Below are 11,217 nucleotides of genomic sequence, written 5' to 3' on the forward strand. Positions count from 1 at the left end.
TCCTCTAAGACAGCCAGAAATCCAGTGCAGATTTTTCTCTCCTCCTCCTCCTCCTCCTCCTCCTCTCAGTTTAAACTGCCCAAATCTTTCCGGTGAAGAAGTGTTGCCCAAAATCTGCTCACTGCTCAAGCAGCCCTGGCAATGACAGGCAGCACTTCATGAATCATCTGTTATATATTGCCTTATCAACACAGTCCACTGCAGGAGAAAGTAAACCTGGCCCACTTTGGCTTTGTGCAGAACACAATCAAAATGCAAGTGGCATCAGCTGCTGGAGCGCTCTGAGGAGCTCCCTCCTCCAAGGACTCAAATATATATATATATTTATATGTATATATGAGACAACCTAAACTGAACCACAATGCTGAGATTCCTCCACCACACACAGCTTTTACTTTAATTTTTTAGAAGACTATTCACGCCTTTTCACTCTTTTGCAACACTGCTATATTTCTAAGTATTAAAGCTCTCAAATTGAGAGGCAAACACACATATTTGCACAACTTTTTTAGCCCTCTGAGTTCCACAAGTGAGGAGAACCAGGTTCCTTCTGCCTGCTCTGGAGCATTGGTGTGCTTGGATCTGGGGATCCTGGGAGCAAAGGGAATGGGAAAGAGAAGCCACCCAGGGGGGATGTGGGCTCCAAACTCAAAAGCAATTGTGAATTCAGTGGCAAGACACATCCTGTCACCTTCTCTGCCCAGTAAAACACGCTCTTACAGAAGCACTAATTCCAAGGATTCCAGCAGGACACTGATAAAATGTAAACCCTTGTACACCAGGTAGCAGAATTGAAAAAGATCACGGGAAAGCGATGGGATAACTGGAGCAACGAAGTAGGAGATGACACCACCAAAGAAACCAGCAAGAGTACTTGGCACATATTTAATGAGTGTCATTACCAGTGGCCAAATAACATGTTCAATTAATATTTCCTTGTGGTTTGGGACAAGCTTTGCTGTTTGGAACAGGTCAGCAACAGATACCACTCAGCAAATCCATTCCTCTGGTAACATCACTGCGTGTGCTCACCCATGGATGCAGGAGGAGTAAAAATACAGTCCCAAGGGCTCAGGGGCTTAGATTATACATAGAGATATATATAGATAGACACACAATGCCAAGGAGTACTTCTTTCCAGTAAATACAAATATCCACAACACCAAGGAGTGTGACACAATCACTTCTTTAACTGTAAAGGACGATAAAGAACTGTTTTAACCCCAAGATTCAGCTGGCACAGCAGGGCAGTGAGCACTCGGCTTTTTATGCCCTGAAGGGAGCATCACTTCAGCACACACTTAGAGCACTTAACCCACACATATCCAGGCTGAGCTCTGGAAAACCCCAGGACAACCAGTCCCACTGAACTTACAAAGGCAGGCATGGCAATGAAACACTGCAAGAGGAAGGAAAACTGGCCTAGAATATTTGATTCTATCACATATTATGTATTTGGGGGCAAGTTTTTGTCTCAACACTTGGTTTGGGCCCGTTCCTGTGTAGAAAGTTTGCAGCTTCCCCCGATTTGAAAGCTGCACATGAATCTTGAGGGCAAGTTTCAGGATCACAGATACACCTTAGGCTGGCTTTGGAAGGCCTGTTGCATAGAAAGTACAAACCATTTCAAAGAGGGATTAAGAGGGCTAACTACCCTGAACCCATGGACTCCTGGGCAGTTTTAACCTTCATTTTTAACAAGTCCAGCTCCTCACCCCTGCAGCTCAACATGAGACTGAAGGGTGAAGACTCACCTCCACCTTTCCAGCGGCTATGAACAGGCAGCTCCTGGGCTTCCACTCGAGAAAATCCTTCCCTGTGATGGGGTGAGGCCCTGGCACAGGTTGCCCAGAGAAGCTGGGGCTGCCCCAGCCCTGGAAGTGTCCAAGGAGAGGTTGGAACAGGCTTGGAGCAACCTGGGCTAGTGGAAGGTGTCCCTGCCTGTAGCAGGGGTTTGAATGAGATGAGCTTTAAGGTCCCTTCCAACCCAAACTATCCCATGATTCTGTGGCAGAAGGAGAAGAGAAAAACAAGCACAAGGGCTGGAATTCCCATGAGCTCAAGCTGCTGCTTTTGAGGAGAGGGCAAACCACAAGGCCACTGCTCATGGTGAAAGCACAACGACCTGCCAGGTTGGACAAAGCTTCCATCCAAAACCTTCCCTAACCCAGCACAGGTCCATGGGACCTGCAAACCTATCCCAATCCAGCTGCTCCAAGGGTTCAGGAGGCAGCTTGGAATTCAAGCCCCTAAGGATCTGGGTAAACCACATTTCTTCAAGACAACCCCCAGCAATCTGCACCCACCTAAACATCTCTTACCAGCTCCTGTTACCAGGTAACTCCCTCAGGAGTGCATCATCAGGTGTCTGTAAACACACCACTCCTACCTCAAAAAAAAAAAAAAACAAAAAAAAAAGAAAACAACAACCTAATGTTTGTTTTTACTCTTTTGGTGGGGTTTTTTTACCTTGTTTGTTTGTTTGTTTTACTGTAATGTTGGTTTTACCCTTTCAGCAGAGTTGCATCTTCACCAGCACAAAGATTATGAGAGAAACTACTTTTCCTATTTTCAGAGACTCATGGAATGGTTTGGGTGAGAAGGGACCTTAAAGCCCATTTGTTCCATCCCCCTTCCACCAGCCCAGGTTGCTCCAAGCCCTGTCCAATATGGCCTTTTTTCATTTTGCCAGCGATTCACCATCAAAAGGCAATAACAAGTGAAACTCAGCTCCACTAAGGAGTTCACCTGCATCCCACATCAGGATCTTGGTATCCTCCACCTGCCATCTCCTCACTGGACACTCCCTGGGCTCCTCAAGAACTTCACTGCTTCCCCTCCCACCTGCCAGTTTTCCTCTACTTTAGGACAGTCTGTTTAGGAGGAATACAAGGAACACAAGCTTTTTACGTGCTTTTCTTCCCTGTCTCCGATCCCGTTAAGCAAACGACCTATTCCTCTGGTATTCCGAGGTGATTTTCCAAATGCTTTTCCCCTTCCTAAAGCCAAGCCCTGAAGCAAAACCAAAAAATACTAGAGGGTGGCAAAGTTAAGACCTTAAAAGATTTAGCTGCGTTTTTTTTTGCACCGAGTTCTGCCCACCAAGGGCACGGCTGAACATCAGCGAGGGGAATCCGCGGGACGCACGTGCCGGGAGGAGAAGGAAAACACGGAATCCTGGAAAGCCGCAGCTTCCACATCTCGCTTTCTCCAGAAAATCTGCAGTCGCTAAAACTTACTCTTTCTAACTGGGTGGCATTTTACATTTCCAAATGTAATTGAGTGAGCGTGTTGCCATGGTGACGGCAGGGTTCTGCAATAACTTTGTTGCCTCGTAATTGCTGTATATTTGTATACAAGCAGCTGAGCTTTCTTAATTCCAGTGCCCTCAACTCTTCCCCAGCGAGGCTGCTGCAGCTTTTTAGGCTCAGAACTCCAAACAGTGGTGCTGGAAACATCAGAAACGATTAAAACTCAGCGCCGCGACCGCATCACACACACACACACACACACAAAACCACCACGGAGCCTTGCCAAGAACCAGATTATTATATAAACTTCAGAGCTCCCGAGCTTTTAAAAATGTTGCCGTTACAACAACAACAACAACAAGAAAAAAAAAAAAAAAAAGCCCAATTCAGATAATTAACTCCAGGTAGCTTTTGGCAGCGGGAGAAGCACTTTGAGGGCAGCGAGTGCAGCATGAGTCCCATGTATTGACAGGCCGTGATACCAGTAAATCAAAATGCACTGGCCAGGGGGATTATTCCCTCAGGAGTGAAATTCGCTGTGGTTCCCGGGGCCAAAATAATACTTGCTCCATCTTTTCAGCCTCAGATCAACTGTGGGAAACGAGCACGGCAACGAGGTGCCTGGTGGGATCAAAGGGGAGGAAACGGGCAAGAAACGGGTAAGAAACGAGAGCACCGATATCCCGCCGCACGCCCCATCGCAGATTTTAACAAGCCATTTTCACACCCTGAATCCACCCACACCTTTCCAACACCGATCCCCCACTCCTCGGGAGCGTTTTTAGAGCTCTAATGCAGCCTGGAATATGAGGCAAGGCTGGAACGCGACGGCGAGGAGCCTAATTGATGCGAATCCGCCGAAACAGCCTTACTGCCAAGCGAAAAAACCACCAAAAAAAAAAGCACCTCTTCCACTATCAGCAAACGGGCGCACGACACAATTACGCAAGTGCTTTGAGCGAAGGGCAGGTTCCCTTCCCTCCAGACGCTGCCCAGCGTCAAATGATTGTTATGGAAATCCATCTGCTTACCCCCGAGCTGCCAGGGGGCCGCGGACGCTCCGGGGACAACATTTGGGGAGCGGGGAGCGTTCCGGGGAGCGCCGGGATCGCGCAGCATCTTCCCTGATAAATCCCTGCAGCAAAACCCACACGCGGCCGCCGGGCAGCACCTCCCTCCCCGCTCCTCGCCAGCCTCGAACCTCCTCCTCTGGGGTTCATTTAGCCCGCCGTGCAGGTTTGGGGTGGTTTTGCCCCCCCCCAAGGTTCACCCCAAAAGGTGAGTTTTGGGAGATGAAGCTGCAGCCCTGGGCCTCGGACCTGTCACTGCCACCTCCGGGCTCGCGGGGAGCGCACCCCGTGTTTAATCCTCCCGGGCGCAAGGAAAAAGCCATTTTTGGCGTTTTTTTTAAGGAGGGGGTTCGAGGCCGCGGGCCCGGCGGGAGCGCGCAAACTTTCCGCAAGTCCCGCGTTATTCCCGGGATAAGGGGAGGAGTAGGCAGGGGGGGCAGGGATGGAAGGACTGACCCCCGGGCCGCGGCCCGCTCGGCGCCGCAGGGCCCCGCCGCGGGCGTCGCCCCCGCCGCCGCCGCCGCAGGGCCGCGCCCGCCCCGCCGCCCCCGGGGCCAGGCCCCCGCGCTCCGTCGCTCCCGGTCACTCACCGCCGCCCGCATCGCCCCGCCGAGCCCCGTACGGACCGAGCCCCGCACGGACCGAGCGCCGCCGCCGCCGCCGGGGACGAGGCGGAGCCGCGGCCGCCCGGGAGGGGCGGGGCCGGCGCGGGCGCTGCCCCCGCCCCCTGCGAACAGGCCCCGCCCTCCCCATTCACAAAAAACAGGGGCCCCGCGCGATGATTGGGCGACGGCGCTGCCCGTCACGCCCCCCTCTCGGTCGCGCCCCGCCCGCCGCCGCGCGCCACGCCCGCGCCGCGGTGATGGCGCGCGGCGGGCCCCGCCCCCCCCGGCGCCGCGCCGCCCAATCAGCGCGCGACGCTGGGGGGGCCGCGCAGCTCAAATCCGCCCGCCACAGCCGCCGATTGGCTGCGCCACCTGCCCGTCACCTCCTCCTCCCGCCCCTCGCCCCCTCCTCCTCCGACCCCACGGTGCGTGCGCGGCCCCCGGGAGCGGCTCGCGGCGCAGCGCGCGCGGCCTCTTAAAGGGCCCGCGGCGCGGGCGGCGCCGGTACGGCCTTGGGGGCGGCGGCGCCGCGGACTGACCTGTGCGGCGGACGAGGCGGGGAAGCGGCGCGGCGGTGGGCTCCCCCCCCGGCGCCGAGCGCGCCACCGACGGACTCAGCCCGTGACGGGACCCGCCATCTTGGAATTTATTTTTTCCCCCCCCACCACCCCCCCAGATGGGTAGTCACGTGGCGCAACCATTTTCGCGCCGCGGCCAATCAGGACGCGCGGGTTATTTATAGCCCAGCGGGGGGAAGGGAACCAATCCGGCCCCGCCCCGCGCTCCCGCCCGGCTCCGCCCCGTGGCGCGCGGCCCGTCGCCACGGCAACGGGGGGGCGGGCCGGGTCCGCCATGTTGGCGCTGCGCCCGCGGCCCCTCGGGGGTCCGGGAATGGGAGCGGGATCCGCGTCCCTGAGGAGCCCGGCACGGGGCTTGGCACCCCGCGGAGGGACGGCAGCCCACACGAAGTACAATCCCTGCTAGATACACGGTGCCGTAATCAAACAGGAAACTTTTTTTTCTTGACCCGGTTTTCCGCACCCAATCCCGAAGGGCTGTTTTGTTTTATCCGTCAAACGTCGTCAATAAGACCGGCGAACTGCTGAAATGAGGGATAAAAAGGCAAAAGGGGCGGGGCATGGTTCAAAATCTTTGCCTGAATTGCCAAGAGTCAATAAATAAATAAACAAACATAAAAAGGAATTGTCCCGCACTTACCTCTACCTCTGTTTTCCTTTCAACCATTCAACATTTAACTGATTTTTTGGTATTCTGAGGAGTTACCCCATTGAACTTCGATTAATGCACTGCCTGAAACTCCCAAGTCCCGCTTCAAACATTCCAGGTCATGGGAAGCAAAATAATTTCAGCAACTCGGGCGAGAAAGTGAGACGGGATCCCATGGGAACATCCCACCTGAGATGCTTTAAATACTCATCCCCTTTTCCCAGAGATGCCCCATCCCTGGAATTCTCCAAGCCCAGGTTGGATGAGGCTTTGCTCAGCCAACCTGGGATAGTGGAAGAGGGACTTCCCACTAAAGCTTCCGAGGAGTTTCTTCCCATCCTCGCCTGAGGGAAGCTGAACCACGACATTCCCGCTCGTAGGCAGCCATCCCAGCCCGCTTCTGCTGCGTTTGATTAATTGGCTCTTGCTAAATTGTTTTTAAAACTTCCAGATTTCCCTTAAAGAAAAAAAATGAACTCGTGTCGTTCAGCCATCTGGATTTACATAAATTCTGGGACCTGATGGGAATCGCTAACAACTCTGTCCCTCCCTCAAAATTTGCATGTATGTGGTAGTATAGAAACACTGCTCCTTTTTCCTTTGACTTTTTTGGGACGTTTTCGTTTGAAAGGGCCACCCTTAGAAAAATCCTTGGAATATTGATCCGACCCTTACAGTTGCTTTTTTCCCCATGCTGGGAACGGGCTCCCCAGGGCAGTGGGCACGGCCCCAAGGCTGCCAGAGCTCAAGGAGTGTTTGGACAACGCCCTCAGGGACAGGGTGGGATTGCTGGGGTGTCCTGGGCAGGGCCAGGAGCCGGACTGGATGATCCATCAATAATTTCCTCATCCCTAAAAGTGCTCAAGGCCAGGTTGGAGCAACCTGGTCTAGTGAAGGTGTCCCTGCCCATGGCAGGTTGTTGGAATTAGATGAGCTTTAAGGTCTCTTTCAACTCAAACCTGTTCTGGGATTCTGTGATCCCTGTGGGTCCCATCCAGCTCAGGATGTCCTGGGATTCTCTAGCCTAGTGTTGGCAGAGGTCAAAATGACTCCGACAGTTCTACCAACAATAACATCCCTTTAACTTTAGCTTTCCATCTTACTTTATTTTTAAGAGATTAATTTATTCCTGTCAACTTGCAAACATTACATTCTGATTATTCTAAGCTCGAGCCTACAGGCGTCATGGCCTGCCCTGGAGCCCAAAATTTCGGGCTATTCTCCCTGTGATACCCACCTGAGAACACCACTGGCATTAAGAACACTGCTTCCACCTCAAGCTGAAGCCCTTTTTGTTTCATTTTTAGCTCCTGTGGGCTCGTGGGCTTGTTTGTTGTTCTTTGGTTGGTGAGGTTTTAGGTTTCCTCGCATGGTTGTTCTGCTCTCAGTATTCGGGGCCAGCTCGCGTGCTCAGATAGATGGATGGAAGTGTGTATAAATAATCTTTAAATTATTTTTAAGTGTCGGGAGACCTATGGGTGGAAGGCCTTTAGGACTAGAAGGTGACTAATGCCAGCTGTGACAAGGGAATATTTGCTAAGGAATCCGATGCTGGGTGGTCAGTGTAGGACCCACCTGTGGCAGCCAGGTGAGTGTCTGCCCTCTCTTGTCCCCATTTCCACTTCAGAATTTAGTCCCAAACCCACCAAACATGGGTTACAACCAGTATTTTGCCTAACTGGCGGTTGAAGCTCCTAAACACAGCCCTACCTGTGTCCCCTGTCCCCATTCCCCCATCACTAAGGGCTGGATGTTGAACTGCAGACCTGGTCCCTCTCTGCGCCGCTGAAGTAGTTTCAAAAGAGGAAACAAGAGAAGAAAACTGTGCCCTAAAAGTTGCCAGGGAGTGTAAGTTTTATCTTCAAAATTTGATTGATACCCTACTAGTGGCTGTGGGTGTGAATTATGTGTCTCTATTAATATCCAGTCTAGGCTAACCTGTGCATAATGACAGAAAATTAAACCTTTGTCATTCTTCATGTAAATTAGACCTCAGAGATTCACAAGGAAAAGGATTCTTCCTATATGTTAAATCCAACATATTGGCTATAGCTGTATATAGTCTGTTTTTACTGTAATTGCAGCTGAAAAATTTACTCAGAAGCCATTTCAAGCAAAAAATAAAAATCTAAAAAAAAAACCCCAACCTTGGCAGAGCTAATTCATAAAGATTTAAATAAAAAGCAATTACAGAACTTCCCGCCTACCTCCACTTCATCTTTAGCTGAACTCCTTGTTTGTCAGGAATGGTTCCATTTTTTATGTTCTTAAGCAGGAAACAGCCATCACAACACTCCAGCTTAATTTCCCTCTCTAGTCACACGGAGCTGCTGAAAGTAAAAGAGGTGTCTCAGCTTTCCACTCTGATCCTGCCTCTCCATGGCCTAAAAAAAAAAGGAGGATAAAGTGAGGAAAAAAGCCAAGAGGAACTTCCTCTGGAGCCTAGACAACAAGGACCCAGTCCAAGTCCCGGTGCCACTCGGTTCCTTGGAGAAAGTCAAACCTAGACACAAGTCCCTCCCTGGTGACTGCTCCCTCTTCTTCGTCCTGATCCAACAGTCCTCATCCCTCCTCTCCCTTGGTTTTCCTGTCCCACCCATCACCCTTCTTTGCTTTATCTCCCACTCCCATCTGTTCTCTATCCTTCCCTCAGCACGTTATTTCCTCCTTCCTGCCATCAAAAGAAAACCCAAACCCCAGCAAACCAACGTGGAGCAGAGAATGTTCAATTCACATCGCCCCACTCCTGTGTTTGCCACCCCAGTACCTTTACTTTTGTGCTTTGTATTGTTTTTCCTGGTGAATTTTGCTCCAGCTGGGACTCCTCTTTCTATCTTGGTACAACACCTCTTGCAGAGATGAACATTTCTTGTTTCCCGTGCTGCCAAATCCATCCCCTGAGCAGTCCTGCCTGGCTCAGTGGAGCTGTGAAGGAGAACAAGGTGGTTCTCCTCCACTTTTGAGGCTGATGAAGCCTGGCTTTGGCTGTAAAAGCCACTTTCCAGCTTGTCTGCACACCCAACACTTCATCAAGTCTTCAGCACTCAAGGCCTGAAAAGCTTAAACTCTGAAGCAATAAGAGCCAGACTCTGAGAAACAACTTATTGCTGTTGGTTTGGGCAAACTCGAGTCCCTGTCCCCCACTTGGGGGGAAAAGAAAGCAAGGAGTGAGTGAAGCTCAAAGTGAAGGTCACAGTGTAAATTTTGCTCTCTTCCCCATGCTTACTTTCCCTCCCCCTCCCCATTTTTTTTTTTTTGCTGATTGGATTGTTATGGCAGTCATTTTACAATGACTAAGTAGAATGCACTTTTACATTAAAGTTCCTGGCTAAAATTTGATTTTTCTGGATTTTCTAAGTTTCCTATTTATTTAGCAGCTTTGCTCTCAACTATATTATAGAATATCCTGAGTTGGAAGGGATCCACAAGGACCATCATTCTTTTATGCAGAGAAGAATTATTCTGTGGCCATTACAAACCACTGTCCAAAAGTTCTTACTGTGTCATCATCCCTCTTGATTAAAGGGAAGAATTAAGAGTATGAAAGAAGTCTCTTTTCCCCTTCGACTGTGTTTTTACTTCAGTCAATTTTAGTAGCACACAAAGGCTTAAATTTAGATAAAACCAAGAAATAAGTCTAAAATTAATACTGAATCTTGCTGAAGTCGTGGCTACAATAATTGCTGGATTTCACTTTGCTTAACCAGTGATTGTTTTCTGATTTTTAATAGTAAAAATAAGGGAAATATGTATCAATTTATGACATTTAGTTCCTTGAATTTTCCTCCACGGCAGCTGCTGGGAGAAAAACGTGGGGTGTGTCTCTCTATAGTGGGAACCTCGGGGGAAATATTGATTCATTTTTTTTCTCTTCTGTCTCTTTCAACCAGAAAAACAAAACAAAACAAAAAGACATCATACAGGGTGAAACCCAATTAAAATCTAAATAAATGTAAGGAACAAAGGAGAAAATATATATATATATATATATAAATAAAAATATATCAGCTTGGCCCCTGGGTGTTGGTTTTACGTGAAGATCCTGACTTGCAGCTGAATGACTACTAGGATATTTTTCTACTGAAATATTGATAGTAGATTACACTAAACCACAAACTATCTCCATAAAGCCCATCATTTCTAATCCTAATGGTGTTTTCTTTCCCTTGGCTGACTCCTACATTCATGAGATGATGGCTTTATTCTATCTGGGGGAAAAACTTTTTACCATACAGCTAAATTAACTTGTCAAAAGACTTCAAACTTCGGAAGCTTTTACAGCTCGATTCAGAGCTATTATTCAGGATTGAATGAGAAGGCTGTGGACTGTAAAAGCTGGCAAAAAAAAAAAAAATAATTTTCAGCAGCATTCAGGGGTTGAATGGAAGGTTTACTTTTTGTTCAGGTGGTGTGTGTTTCATTGAGCTGCCTTGGAATAGCCAGATTTTTGTATTTTGAGGCAAAATGCTGCCTTCTGCTGCTCTGGAAGCTCTGCCCCAGCCCATGCTCTTTCACACACACTTGGTTATATTTAGTTGGTGCCAACCTAAATAAGTGTCAACCGGCTCTCCAGAAATGTGGGGAGCACAAAAGAGCCCGGCCAGCCGCTAAATTGAGGCAGAGCAAGAACACAATTAGACTTATTTTTATCCTTTTCTTTTAAAATCAGATCACAGACTATCTCCCAGTCAGCTCCAGCTTTCTCATGCAAATAAAACTGCCTGGCTTCAGGAGCAGCAACTTTTAGATTTTACAGACAAGTAGCAGCTGGCAGAGCTTGTGCTTGGAGCCTTTCCTGTCGTGGATCCAACCTACTTTGGGACAAAGCTGGGATAAAAAGCCAAGCCAACGACTGCAGCCCCCGGAAGGGGACCCAGGGCCCTCTGGGAGAGCGTGCAAATGGATTCAGGATGTAGCAGGATGGGATCCACAATGGCCAGCGTGGCAAGTGGCCTGGATTCGGCATGTTTGGGATGCAGCTGCCTGGAGCTGGTCCACTGGGAATGCTGAGCACAGGAGCAAGTCTTAAATCCGGCTTGTCACCAAGGCTGCGGGGAGGCTGTG

At 49.8% G+C, this 11,217-nt stretch overlaps 1 protein-coding gene across 5 annotated transcripts in view; it reads right to left on the reverse strand.

The window, feature by feature from the left end:
* Positions 1–5,564, reverse strand: part of HDAC4 (histone deacetylase 4) — a 190,854-nt gene extending 185,290 nt beyond the window's left edge. For 4 of the 5 annotated variants that reach the window (XM_039382769.1, XM_039382767.1, XM_039382768.1 and 1 more), the window contains exon 1: positions 5,466–5,564. The gene's annotated coding sequence lies outside the window, so the exon portion shown is untranslated. Of the gene's footprint in view, positions 1–4,911; positions 4,958–5,465 lie in introns of those variants that run through there. The other variant, XM_027734985.2, reaches the window with a different exon arrangement.
* Between the last annotated feature and the right edge of the window lie 5,653 nt (positions 5,565–11,217).

The sequence above is a fragment of the Pipra filicauda genome, unplaced genomic scaffold, assembly GCF_003945595.2.
Source record: "Pipra filicauda isolate LSUMZ 115617 unplaced genomic scaffold, ASM394559v2 scaffold282_size1924045_pilon, whole genome shotgun sequence".
Classification (NCBI taxonomy): domain Eukaryota; kingdom Metazoa; phylum Chordata; class Aves; order Passeriformes; family Pipridae; genus Pipra; species Pipra filicauda.